The sequence below is a fragment of the Acomys minous genome, assembly GCF_964271855.1.
Source record: "Acomys minous genome assembly, chromosome: 6".
NCBI lineage: Eukaryota > Metazoa > Chordata > Mammalia > Rodentia > Muridae > Acomys > Acomys minous.
Window position 1 is genome coordinate 116,630,538 of NC_140487.1, and position 14,677 is coordinate 116,645,214.

At 50.5% G+C, this 14,677-nt stretch overlaps 1 long non-coding RNA gene across 1 annotated transcript; it reads left to right on the forward strand.

Moving 5' to 3' along the window:
• The first annotated feature begins 4 nt into the window (after positions 1–4).
• Positions 5–7,364, forward strand: LOC311600863. Its single transcript, XR_014780386.1, has 3 exons — positions 5–314; positions 591–687; positions 7,186–7,364. It is a non-coding gene; the product is annotated as an uncharacterized lncRNA (long non-coding RNA).
• Positions 7,365–14,677: the final 7,313 nt, after the last annotated feature.

The window sequence follows — 14,677 nt, forward strand, 5'->3', positions numbered from 1 at the left end:
AATGCCAAGAATCCGATTAATGATTGCCCAATAGGGACCAGTTCCTGGATCCTGCTGTGGAGTGGGAGGGAGTCCCTAGCCGGATCTGGCCAGCTGAGTTGCTGGAGCAGAGGTGACTGAGTTGCCTGAGGTGGCACTAGCGCAAGGGATGGTTAAGGTCACCGCTGGCCTCCTTTGGTCTTAACTGGTGGCTGAGCTTCAGATCAGTCACCTGCCACAGCTGGAGGGCATTTCGAGTGTCCAGCAGGGATTCGAAGAGGAAGGAAGCGCTTAGCTAGACTGTCATCAGATGCCCGGAAGCACTGTCTTTGTGTGTGAGCGCATTTGTTTTCTCTTTTGCAAATCTGTAGGTTGGAGGCTTGGAGCAGCTTTTGCGGTGGTTCCTGGGGACGGGGGTGGGGTGGTAGGGGTGGGGGTGGGCCCAGTGGAGCCATGGGTACTGGGTGTATAGGGATGGTCTTGGCTTCAACAGAGGGGTCAGCATTTAACTGACCAAGCAAGGAAGCAGTGGGGGAGGCCGAGCCTGGGCCAGCAGCCAAGCCACCTGACTGAAACTCTTGACCGCCTCTGCCCTCCCCTTCTGTGCCCAGTTGAGGAGAAACCAGCTCTGCTGAAGCAGCCAGGAAATACAGTGCCGTAGCACCCAGATAAAAAAAGAGACCCCCAGAACACACCCTCTTCTTTAAGGTGAGCCAACCTCATAGGAAAAGAGATCCATGGAGGACTGATAGATCCCAATCCCCAAACACCCCCATTTTATCAGCACTGTGGACCTCATCAGGTTGTAGTCAGAATGCATGAGGCCCCCATGTTGCTAACGCTTAGTCTCAGCTGTTCCTATCTTCCACACACCTGTTAGAGTTCCTCAAGGGTGGCTGCAGAGGTCGCAACAACAAGAGAGGTAAAGTCAGTGAGAAAGAGTCTGGTCCCAACTCTGCTCTGAATAACCCTCCATCCATGCCCACGATTCAGATGGCTCAGCTCCCTTGATGCCCTTTGCACACGCTCCACCATTTAAATGTTGTCTTCGGACAGGAACTTGGTTCTGATGGCTCTGACCTCGGGAAAACTCTAAACTTCTTTGTTGTTGTTGTTGTGGTGGTGGTGGTGGTGGTGGTGGTGGTGGTGTGTGTGTGTGTGTGTGTGTGTGTGTGTGTGTGTGTGCTCCCTCGCCTATGTGCATGCAACGTCAGAGGCCAACCTGGGAGTCCATTCTCTCTTCCCACCATGTAAATCCTGAAGATTGTACTCAGCTTGCCTCAGTTTACCCTTCTGCATTGTGGCAGCCTAGTGTGCATTGCTTCATTGACTCTTGCAGGCAAGGCCTTCTTATCTTTGCTTGTGGGCATCTCTGCACTAGGTCCTGTCAAACTCCAGGCCTCCTTGAACTCTTCCATGACCCCCTTCCTTAGTGCTCCATCCTCCCGAACCAGCTTTTCCTTCCGCAGTCCTGTCTTTCAGCCCTTTTCCCCGATCCTTCCTACTTCTTTATAGCCAGAGGCCCTGAGCAAGGTATCTGTCTTCTGCAGGGCTGACTCCTAGCAGCCCTTGGTAATGCGGACAAGAGCCAGCAAGGGCTGGGGGATGTCAGCTGACCCAGGTGGGCTGCCGGGCAAGGTCATAGCTGATGCTCACAGACCCTGCTGGGGAAGCTCTCAGTGGTTCTGTGTGTTTATGTTTGCAATGTGGGTTTACTGTTCCTCTGTTACGGGGAGGCCATCAGAGCCCGTGAGTTTGTCACTCATAGTCCTCAAGGAGGGAGTGTCTACTCTGGGGACCTCCAGGAAGGTCAGGGCACAGAGGGAAAGGTGGGGGGTGGGGGCGAGGGCAGAACAGTGTGCTGCTGGAAGATCAGAAACCAAGATTCATACAGAGCACTGCAGAAGGCAGAACGGAGGCTCTGGGGTCCCTGGAGGCAGCATCTCCCTTGCAGGATGTTAGGATTCTAGCTCAGGCCCCAGCCCAAGTCTCATTCCATCTGCAAGTGAACAAACGCTACCTACAAATGCCATAAATCACAGGTTAAAAAAAAAGTCTCTGCTTAGAGAAAACGGAAATGAACAAATGAAAACAGAAGTGAAATTAAAAGATAATTGGAAGTCTATATTGGCCTTCTTTGGATGCGCCTGTCTGTCACCAATCTGGTCCCCTGCGTGCTTGGGCAGCATGATTTGAGAACTCTCCTGGTGGCCCCGGGGGGGAAGGCAAAGCTCTCAGATGGGTACCAGGCAAATCAATAGGCCTATTCCCTGCTGTGCCCAGTTTCCCGAGGTGGAGGTCCCACTTGTGGTGACCATGGCAGATGAGACAGTGGACAGAGAGCCCAAGCTGAGGAAGGGGACATCGGAGAGACACGGGAGATGTGTGCCCTCTCAATGCAGGAGAGCGTGCCTCCATGTGCCCATACACAGTAGGGAAGGTGTGAGCCTGTGGAGCACAAAGAGCTGGGTTGATCCTGGTTTGGCTGCTGGGAGATTAAAGCCTAGAGAGTGTGGTCTGGTCTAGCAGCAGGCCCTGGACTTCAGGGTAGCAGGCTGCACTGGACATGGATGAGATCCTGCTACCCACCCAGAAGATGCCCGGCACACCTTGGTGGTGATTTAGGTTCCCACAGATACCCAGGGGTGTTTTGTGGACAAGCTCCTCTGAACATAGGCTTGGCCTCCGGTACTCTGCATCCCAGGATGGCCCCCCCCCCCCCGGCTGCTGGGCACTACCTGGCCTGCCCACCATGCTCACTGATTGATCGATGTTGAGCACTAGAAACTGAACCTCAGACCATGCACATGCCTTACCTGCACCTTGAGATGCTAAAAATGGGCCAGGTACATGGGTTCTCTCTTAGAGAGAGAGGCAGAGGCAGGGGGGGTTCAAGGCCAGCACAGGTTACATAGTGAGATTGCCTCAGAATACACACTCACGCACCGTCATATTCTCCTACCCTCATAAAATCAAACATTGGCACACACAAACTCACACTCAGTCACACACACTAACTTACTCACCTACTCACGTAAGACTCAAACTGGCAGGGTAAGGGTGGCACACACCTTTAATCCCAGCACTCATGAAGCAGAGACAAGTGGATCTCTGTGAGTTTGAGACCAGCCTGGTCTACAGAGAAGGTTCTAGGACAGCCAAGGATACATAGAGAAACAGTGTCTCAAAAAAACAAAGAAACAAAACTAAAACTCACGTGCTTATATACTTATACACTCACATAAACGTTCAACATTCATATGCATCCTCAGACACACACACACACACACACACACACACACACACACACACGCTTATTAATCACACACTCATATACTGATTCTCACAGACATGCACTGACACGGCCAGTCACACTCTCACACATTTATCAATACCCTTACTAACACAATCACACTCATACACACTTTCCAACATACTCACAAACACATACATATTCATGCAAATACCCTCAAACACACACATATTCACACAGAATCACACATGTACACACACACTGACAAACACTATCACACACAATCACACTCATGCAGAATCATACATTAAACACTCTCAATTTCACTCACACAGGGGCTCACACATGATCGCAGTCACCCTAACACACACTCTCCCACATGCATAAAAATCACACATTTACACACCCACACTCAAATGCCAATACACAGCCACAGTGTCCCAGAGTATTACATACTCAGATGTATACACACATAGTCTCATACACTTACACACACAGTGACACAAAGGTACACATACACAATGACACAAACTTATATGCACAATTACACACGCTCTCCACACATGTTCTCACACTCAACATACATATACTCTCACACAAGCATAAATAACAGAATTACAAAAAAAATCACAAATCATTTGCACTCACACAGTATTGCATACTCACATCTCACTCACGTGGTCACAGGGACGCAGCCACTGCTGATGTGTCCTGACACACTCATACACTCCCGTATAATCACACTTTCACACGCTTACATATGCACAATACTCTCTCACACCTTCACGCTTATACTGACACCTGCTCCACACGAAATCATCCATACAGTCACATACAATTGCTCTCTCTCTCTCTCACACACACACACACACACACACACACACACACGTACACTGTGACCCATTGGATCTTACACTGCCATCTACCGTCACACACCGTTCCCTCGCTCAGTCTCATGCCCACGTTCACTTGCATACACTCAGTGGCTGCTAGGACAGATGCACCCTGGAAAGGACAGGAGGAGGCAGCGCTGAGGAGACTGATCATGACTATTGGGAGCTGTGTGGGATGGGGGGGGGTGTGCGGGGTGTGTGTGTGTGTGTGCGTGCATGTGTGCCTGTGTAAGCCCCAGAGATCAAAGTCTGGTGTCTTACTCAGACTCCACCTTACTTTTGAGACTGGTTCAGCTAGGCTGGCTGCCAGTGAGCCCCGGAATCTCTCTGCTTCCACAGCACTGGGGCTATAGGTGCCTGGCTTTTTACGTGGTGACAGGGATCTGAGTCAGGTCCACAGGCCAAGTCATCAAGCACCGTGCCAACTGAGCCATCACCCCAGGCCCCATCAACCCGTTTTAGAGATGAAGATGTTGAGGCTCCTAGAAGGCAAGAGACCTCCTCATTCAAGGCTTGTGTGGAGCTTAGTCTTCTCTTTAACCTTGGACCTTCCGCCCCTTATGGAGTGTGGGTTACTTACGTCCCAGGTGAGCACAGATCGGGGACAGTGACACTGGGACTCTGGAGAAAGCAAAGCATGCTGCAGCTGGTGAAAGGGAGCTGTTCAGATTTAGGAAATGAAGCAAGGGCAAGTTGGGGTGTGCCTATGAATTTGACAGGGAAATTGAATGTGAAATGACTCGTGGTTGCAGGAGGAGATGGCAGCCTGCCTCCTGGTGTTTTCTTCCTGGGGAGGAGGGAGGTGAAGGCAGGAAGAATCCTGAGGTGGAAACATGAGGCAGTGAGTCTCTCCTATGTGGTCAAGATGCCCCTTCACCGTGGGCTCCAAGCCTACAACCTACACTGACGGGCTTCAGATTGAGTGAACCATCCATCCTATAAGCCGTTCTTGAGAAATTGTTGCCGTCTGCCCCGAACAGTATGGCATAGGAGCTGGTTAGCATGCTGGGACTCAGGCCCCACCGTAGTCTCCCAAATCCAGAATCTTCGTATTAGACCCTGTATGATTCTAGGGAGGGCTCAGAAGTACCTAGATAGATGCCCAAGCCACCATGACCTTGAAAATCAGGGGGCACAACCCTGGAGATTGAGAGCTGTGGTGTCTCCCATCCCGAGACGATGGCTCCTGGATATTTGAATTCTTGTATTAGTCTATTTTCCTTTTTAATTTATTCATTATTATCACTTTTAAAGTATTTCCTTTAAATGCATAGGTGCTTTCCCTATGCCCATGTGTGTGCATGACATGTGTATGCATGTCTGGAAGCCAGAAGAGGGTACTGGATCACCCAGAACTGGAGTTACAGGTGGCTGTGAGCTATCCTGTGGGTGCTGGGAACCGAACCTTTGTCTTCTGGAAGAGCATCCAGTGCTCTTAACCACTGAACCACAACTCCAGCCCCTCTTTTTTCTTTACTTTTCTTAAGACTTTATTTATTTATTATTACATATACAATGCTCTGGCTGCATGTACATCTTCACACCAGAATAGGGTCATTAGATCTCATTATAGATGGTTGTGAGCCACCATGTAGTTGCTGGGAATTGAACTCAGGACCTCTTAACCTCTGAGCCATCTTTCCAACCCCCTCTTTTTCTTTTCTTACTTTTAATTATGTGTAGATACAGGTGCTTGTATGTGCATATGAGTACTAAGAACTGAACTCCGGTCCTCCGGAAACCAGCCAGCGCTCTTAAACATTGACCTCACATCTGGGCTCCGAAGGTAGACATGGGGACATTACTGAATGTCTTTGTCCCTCTTCCCAATGTGGTCATAGCGAACAGGTCTCTGCTTTCTGTTTTTACTATTAATTTGGCTGCGTTAGTTGGCTTATCAAGGCCAGGTGGCTGAACCTCCCTTGCTAAAGCACAGGCTGCTGTCACACCCAATCCAGTTACTCTTCTTCCTTTACAATGTCCTGATGCTTCCAGCCTCACCACGCTGCTTGGCTGTGGAGCACTCCCTATGCCTGGCCATCCTCCCAGACTTTTCAGGACATCTCTCTTCAGCTCTAACATGCGTTTTCTGCCACATGCTGGCTGCAGAACATCCTAGGGGCTCCCCAAAGCCTCTCCACTCAAATCTAAATGGTTGGCCCATTCTCCCCAGTCCCTGTGGTGTCCTGGCCTCATTTGTCACTGTCTCCAAACACCCGTTCTGCTTCAGCCAAGCTCATCTGTTTACTGTCCCTTTGTCTCTGCCATCACACGGGGCCGTGGGGGGGCGGGGGCAGCTTCTCTCTACTCATGAGGCTCCTCCCCAGATCTCCACTGTTCAACTCACATTTGCAAAACCCAAGCTTGAAACTGGGTTTTGTCCTTAGGGCCTCACACCAGGGCAGGAGTTCTCTCAGACCTGGCTCCCAGACACTCTGAGTAGGTGGGGTGGTGGAGGAGGTGGGGGATGGGGTGGGACATGGCTGGAAAGATACCTGCTCATGGAAGTTTCTGAAGCATTTCTGGAAGGCTCTAGCCCTGTGCTAAAGACAGGCAGGCACACACTGAGCTCTTAAGAAATCCATGTCAGGTTGGCTTCCGAGGAGGATGGCATGGTTTGAAGCGTGAATTTTGGATTTTCTTTCTGCAAGAAAAGGCCAAACAACTTTAGAAGCACTACATTATGACCTTTGGGTCTTGATTTTTTTCATCTCTAAAATGGGCTCAGTGAGACTTGCTTCTAACTATCGCTGCTGCAGAGTTAAGATACCATGTCTGTGGAGCTCTTGCATCCTATGGCGGGTATGGAGAGGCATCTACAACCAGAGAAGCATAGACTTTCTGGGCTCAATATGGTCTTAAAGCAGCTCAGCGTGGCCCATCAGAGCTGCCTCAGCCCATTGTAAAGCAATGCTTTGCAGATGGGAGGTGCAGGAGGAAGAAGGCAGAAAGAGTGACTCCAGCCAGGACTGGGGAGGGGGGAAAGAGAAAGAGGGGCTGCAGAGGGAACCACCTAGAAGCTGGCCCTGTGCTAGACAGCAGAACCCTGCATTCAACCAGGAGGCAGCAGGCTGCAGAGGGTCCTGATCGCTTGGAGACCTGGTCCCTTGGGGATCTGGTGCTGGTGATGGAAGAAATCCAAGAGAGCTATCAGCTTTGCTAAACACCTATGTTCTGGACATTGAGCTCGGGACTTCACAGCCATTGTTGGTCAATCTCTATGACATCTCTGTAGCAGACAAAAGATGAGTGTCTGTTTAGTTATGACTCAGTTTTCCTGGACAACCAGAAACATTTTATTTCCCAGGCGCCTTTGCAGCTAGAAAAGAGGCATTTGGCTGAGTCACACAGTCTGAGATGGGCAAGTGGAAATGACCACGTGGCTGAGTCCAGGAAGGGAGGGACCCTTGTGTTATCTCCTTTTCTCTCTGTCTCCTTCTGTCTGTCTGTCTGTCTGTCTGCCTGCCTGCCTGCCTGTCTGTCTGTCTGTCTATCTGTCTCTTGCCCTGGTAACAGGTTAGTCTCTCTTGCACTCCCAATCCAGAAACTGCTTTGAAAATAGCCTGCTGTTGACTTAGGCTATAAGGCGTTGAGCTTGCTGGCTGCAGAAGCTTCTGGATTGGTATGAAATTCTCTAGGGTGGGGGTGGGGTGCTCTGGGAACTGAGTTTTAAGGAATGCATGAGGCTCTTACAACCCAAGTCTGTTTGTACAAAGGCTCAGGGGCAGGAGACTTGGGCTAAAGGGCCTGTATAGAAGTGATCAGAATTAACTTCTAGCCGGGTAGAGTGACATTGAACCAAGCCAACAGTGGCACTTGAAGCAGGAAAGATGGTGACGAGAACCAAGGGAGGTGTGCAAGGAGCTTGGTCTGTGAAATGCTTGCTGTGTGAGCAGGAGGATCTGAGTCTGATGCCCAGAACCCATGTCGCTCTCAGTGCTGGGAAGGTGAAGGAGGAAGGATCCTCAGCCAGCCAGTGTAGCTTGTCAATGAGCTCCAAGTTCAGTGAGAGACCCTGACTCAAAAACTATAGTGGAGAGCAAGAAAGAGAGAGAGAGAGAGAGAGAGAGAGAGAGAGAGAGAGAGAGAGAGAAGAAGAAGAAGAAGAAGAAGAAGAAGAAGAAGAAGAAGAGAGAAAAGAAGAAGAAGAAGAGAAGAGAGAGAGATGCTTGAGGAGACTGTTGGCCTCTACACACATGTGCATACACATCAGAATGCATACATGAACACACACATGCACACACACACACACACACACACACACACACACACACACACACACACACGTGGTGGTGGGGAGAGCACCAGGGAAGTAATTCTTTGGTCTATGCCAGGTCTGGTGGTCTCCTCAGCAGTTGTCAAAAGCTCTAACAGCTCCACGTGGAGAGAAAAGAATTTGAACTGTGGTCCTCTATTCAAGGACTCCAGACACTGCCCAAGATGCAGATTACTTTTTGTTGTCTGGGTTTCAAATTCTAATAGTTTTAAGTTCTGTAGCTTAAAGATAGCATCAAAGGCTGGGCATGGTGGTGCATGTCTTTGATCCTAGCACTCAGGAGGCAGAGGCAGGCAGATTGCTGTGAGTTCGAGGCTAGCCTGCTCTACAAAGAGAGTCCAGGACAGCCAAGATAACATAGAGAAACTTTGTCTCAAAACAAACAAACAAACAAAAAATAACATCACAGCTTATGATGACTGCTGGGTGCTTTTCTCTCATGGGCATCCAGGTGGTAGCAGATGTACACTGCCTATCTGATAGTGTCTTCCAAGGCTAAGGTTTCTATTGGTGACACCTTAGAAGAGCTCAGAGAGAGAGGCCAGTCCTCCCTGTGTGCCTGCCTGCGTGCTTGTCTGTTTGTCTGCCTGAGTGTCTGCTTTCATCCCTGTCTATGAGCCTGCGTATATGCCTACCTCCATGCCTGCCTGTGTACCTGCCTCCGTGCCTGTCTGTGTGCCTGCCTATGTACCTGCCCCCATGCCTGCCTGTGTGCCTGCCTATGTACCTGCCCCCATGCCTGCCCCCATGCCTGCCTGCCTGCCTAGTTGCCTGCCACAGTTCCTATGCAGCTGGCTATCCTTGAAGTCAGAGCTTTTCCAAGCTGGTACTGCTGGTGAGATAGCAGAGCCCATACAAAGAAGTGGCTTGCCCCAAATCTGTGTGTCTGCCAGGACCATTGCTCCAGGACCCTAAAGGCCTCACTTGCAGGAGATCCCCATGTCACCATGTATGTGCCAGGATGGACCTGCCCCCTTGGTTTTTGCCCCATCCTCTAGTTTCCCAAAGGAGAAAGACCCAAGAGTAAAAAGATCTTGTCTGATTCCTTCATAGGGGTGGAAGAGCGGGGCTTCATGCAAACCACTGTCCTCTCACAGGATCCATCTCTCAGGTGCCTTTCCTAGGAGAGCAGAGAGAGAGAGAGAGAGAGAGAGAGAGAGAGAGTGAGAGAGAGAGAGAGAGAGAGAGAGAGAGAGAGAGAGAGAGAGAGAGAGGAAGTGACATAAAGCCAGGCAGGCCTTACCCGCAGACAGGGCCTGACTCCTAGCTGGTATTTGATAAACATTTGCTGAATAAACAAAGGAGGGACTGAGGCCAGACCAAGAAATCCTTTAACAATCACCCTGGCCATGGACATGAAGAGCCCAGGACAGAGCTTCTCTGATCCCTTTAGTTTCTGAAAGGCTGTGAGCCTGTGTCCTCAGAACCAGGCTCCAGAGGGAGGGTGGGGAGGCCACAGACAATAGGAACACCTGAGTCTGGGAGATGGGGCATTGCTTTGCCCAGCGATCATAGGGGAAGTGGGGGAGGGGGCAGGAGGGTGGAACCCTGGCAGAGGCCCAGTTTGCCCAAAGGCTCCAAGGTAGGAGCCAGAGTAGCAGCAGGCACACCAGGGTGAAGGTCTGTGGCAAGGACCCAGGATATGAAAGGGTAAAGTCTCTGAGTTCAGCTGTGTGTTCTTTCTGAAAAGCCATTGCCGGGTGAGGGTGAGACAGTTATGCAGAACTGGATGCCGGAGAAGGCTGAGAACAGAGGAGAAGAGTCTGGGGAGATATTTCAGCTGGTGATGTGCTTGCCACCCGGCTTTGACCCCCACAGAGCCCATAGAAAGACTGGGTGTGGTACTGCACACCTGCATCCCTACCAGTGGGAAAGCAGAGACAGGAGGACCCCTGGCTCACCTAGCCAGCTTTCTAGCCTACTCAGCAAGTCCCAGGGCCCAGTGCAACACTGACTCAAAGTACAAAGGGAACAGCTCCCAAGGAACCACACCAGGGGATGACTGATGCCTTCCACACACATAAGCACTTATGTGTACCTGGACTTCTCAGTCACCCAGACAGACAGACAGACAGACAGACAGACAGACAGACAGACAGACACACACACACACACACACACACACACACACACACACACACACATCCTCTCTCTCTCTCTCTCTCTCTCTCTCTCTCTAATAAATAGCAAAGCCAGATGGTCTTAGAAGGGCTAAGGAGCTCCGAAGACTGGAAATTTCTAAACTCAAGATCACCTGTCCTTTGCCCCAAAAGCAAGAGTGGAAATCTGTGCAAGAACGTGGCACGTGTTTGATAGCAAATGACTTCTTTCCCACAAGTCTCCACCTCTCAACCTGTGAGGCAAGTGGGGAGTTGAGTGTACCCCTTGGCCTGCATGCTCTGAGGCAGGAGCTGCCAGGAACAGTGGTGCAATCCCAGGTGCTCAGGTTCTCTGCTGCTGGGGCTCCTGACTCTGCTTCCCCTGAGACTGTAGAATTTACTCCGTTAGAGTAAAAATTATCAATGCAAACAAGGAAAATCATCGCCGGCCTTTGTGCTTCCTGACTCTTGATACTGAAGAGCAATTCGGAGGGCCACATGCTAGGATCACTCTCAGACAGGGAAACTGGGCTCCAAGGAGCTAAATGATATGGAATTTAAAAGGAATAGGAAACCTAGGCGTGTCTAAGGTCTGTGGCTCCTCCACAGCACATAGAGTGGCCTCCAGTTGTCCTGAAACCCTCAGACTGGGCATCAGGCCATTGCCTTTCTGTGGCTTAGCTAAGGCTGGGCATGATGGTGGCCAGCCAAGGGGCTGCAGAACTAGTTTTTCCTGTCGTGTCTTAGCTGGAGGCTGTCTATCACTGCCAAGCTGCTTTTCCAGAACCTTCTAGACACATAATCTCCTTTTGTCCCTGTGGGTTAGGGGAGGGCGGAGGGAGGCTGGGTGTCTCTGTCATGTGTATAGAGCAGTTGTGTTGGGGGCTGGGGAGCAGCAGTATGGCTGGGTGGGAGTCCCCCCCCCCCAAACTAGCATGGGCTTTGGCCCTCTTGCTCATCTTCTGAGGTCTCAGGGTGTAACTCTTTCCATGTAGGCTGCAGTAGGGCTGCTGCTTCTATCTGTAAGCCAGTGTATCAGTGATGGATTCCCATGGGTTCAGCCATGAACATGGAGCAAGTCAACACAGCAGTGTGCCAGGTGTGTATGGGAGTACTCATAGAAGAAAGAGAGAGGAGTGACTGTGTGTGTGCGCGCGCGCACGCGCACGCACTTCTGGGAAAACTGGGTGTTCTCAGTTCTGATAGATTTTAACCTAAAAAAAAGATGGGGCTTGAGTGCTGCTCAGTGGTTAGGGAAAAGGACAGGTGATCTTGAGTTTAGAGATTTCCAGTCTTCAGATCTCCTCAGCCCTTCTAAGAACATTTGGCTTTGCTATTTATGAGAGAGAGAGAGAGAGAGAGAGAGAGAGAGAGAGAGAGAGAGAGAGAGGACATACGAAGGCCCTGGGTTCAAAGTCCAGCAATGACAGAAGAAATTAAAGAAGAAAGGAGGGAGGGGTTACAGGAAGATTCTCAGATGAACACTCAAGAAGGCAGATCCTCAAGCCGGGCGTGGTGGCGCACGCCTTTAATCCCAGCACTCGGGAGGCAGAGGTGGGCGGATCACTGTGAGTTCGAGGCCAGCCTGGTCTACAAAGTGAGTCCAGGACGGCCAACGCTAACACAGAGAGACCCTGTCTCGAAAAACCAAAAAAAAAAAAAAAAAAAAAGAAGGCAGATCCTCATCATGACTACACTCAGACTTGCTGTGTGTCCCTGCAGATTCTGCAGGTGTGTGCTGTTTTAATGTATTAGGTCCTGCAGGTGAGAACCCACACTTGTGCTTGTCTGTGTGGCTGTAGTAGTGAATATGACAGGACTCCCACCCTCACAAGGTCAGTGGCTTAGTTTTGTCTTGGGAAGGAAAAAAAGGAAGAGGCAGGATCCTTCTATAGGTTTGGTGACATGAACGCACAGTGGGGTGCAAAGGGGGAACCCCAGATTGGACCAGGGTGGGAGGATGGAGAAAGACTTGTCTACATAAGCCTTAGAGAACATGAAGTTCCCAGAGCAGCATGTGGAAAAGACGGAGCAATGTCCTCTGAAGAGGAGCAGAAAGAGCCCATATGGGGAATGAGTAAACTTGGGCAGGAGGCTGCTGTCACCTGCTTGTGAGAGCAGACTATGAGCAGTAGCTGGGGACACACTACAGAGGTGGTTGGTTTCAGTTCAGTGATTATTTTGTGACTTCCCTGCATGTACTTTGCAGAGCTTTGAGGATGCAGAGCGGGTACCACTTTTTTCCTCTGGGACCATGTGTGTAGCACAGTTATACATTCATTTATCAGTCTATCCATCATGCATCCATCTATCCATCCATCCATCCACCTGCCCAACTATCATCTACCTACCCACCTATCCACTTACCCATCCACCCACCCACCCTTCCATTCAAACAATCATTCATGGACCCATTCACCACATGTACTGAGTGCCATCCTCTGGCCACAAAGATAATTCCTAAGTGAAATGGATTTGAGTCCAGCCTTGGTGGACCTCTGCAGCCCAGGGGCAATCAGCCCTTCATGGGAGGCCTACTCCCCTGAGGGCAGTGCCCCAGGTAAGCTTCACAATGCTGCACCAGAGAGGAAGACAGGATGAGGGCTTCCTGTGAATGTTTCATTGTTTAGCCTCTGGGCCAGAGAACCTGTCTCCTTGCAAGTGTGATCTATTGGGTACAATGCCTTCATAATTTAATTCCCATTGTTTAGCATCCTCTCTGACTTCCTTTGGGGCTAGGTAGAATTTACTGAGAAATGTCTTTTGGTTCAAGTCAAGGGAAGAGGGAAGGAGACAGACCTGGGCAGAAGAATGGGCTGAGTTACAACTCTGGGGCTTGTGGTTCAGGTGTGGCCCTACGGAGTGGTCCCCAGTCAGAGCAAGAGAAAGAGCTTTTCCAAACTAGCAGGAGCTTGAGGACTGGCTCAGTTGTGAGCTGGCAGTTACAACTCCCCCTCCCCCAACACACCACAAACACACACACACACACACACACACACACACACACACACACACGCACGCACGCACATACACACACCTGGAGGAAAGCCTAGTGTCAACTTTGTACAGCGTGACCCAGCATTTAGGACACCCCACAACACCCATCTCCAGTTTTAAGTGACATGTTTTATTCTTTATTGTTGTTGCTATTGTTTTGTTTTGCCAGGGATCAAGCCCAGAGCCTCATCCATGCTAGGGAAATGCTCTGCCACCGAGTGGCTCCCTCTTAGATGGATGTGCAAAGGTCCTGTGGCAGGAATGCATTAAGCAGGGTCTAACTGTGTGAGTAAGATTAGCATAGACCTCTTCCTTCTCCTACCTTCACCCCTCCAGAGTTGAGGTGACCCACCTGCACCATTACACATGGCCAAGAAGTGTGAGAAATTCAGGAAGAAAAGCTGAGTGGCTGGGAAACAGAGCGAGAGAACAAATGTGGTAATGAACCAAAATGGAAGGCGGTCAAGTCACAAGCAGGTCATGGGCAGGCTTGCAGTGGGATGACAGCATCTCAGGGAGACCTTGCCCAGACTCCCCTGGCTTGCAGGATGCCAAGGGAGAGGCTGTGGCAGAATTAATCTCAGAAAAGAGCTGCCTGGTAGAATAACAGTTCTCTAGGACTGAACATCTGTGCCAGATACCTCAAGCCCTTAATCTCCCAGAATCCCTTGTGCTGAGAATTCTTGTGTAGAACAGATGAAGATATACCAGCGGGAGGAGGCAAGAGCCTGGTCCAGCAGGACAAGCCTAGGCCAGCCAGGTTAGGATCTGCAAGCAGCCAGCTTGGTGCTTGGGTCCTGGCTCTTGACTGCAGCTGAGCAGTCCCCCCAGCAGGCACCTCTACCCTTTTGACATCACAACATGACAGTGTCATTAACAGAGCTCAGGCTTTGAGAATGGCATGGTTACACTGGAAAATAAAAACCGCAGAAAGAATCCTTACAATGTCTTAGGTAAGCTTGTGCTTTTGTGTTGGGTTGTGGTCACAGCTGTCTTTGGCAGCGTGGGACCTGTGCCGTGGAGGGTCAGGGATGCCAGGCTGGCAGGCAAAGCTGGACCCCAGCTGGGTTTGCTGACTATGTCCCAGGGTGAGGCTCCCTGTGGAGATATGAGCCTCAGGAATAGGCCGCAGGGATCCCCAATGAGTCTCTAAAGGGTTTCAGAACACCGCAGCCTCCCC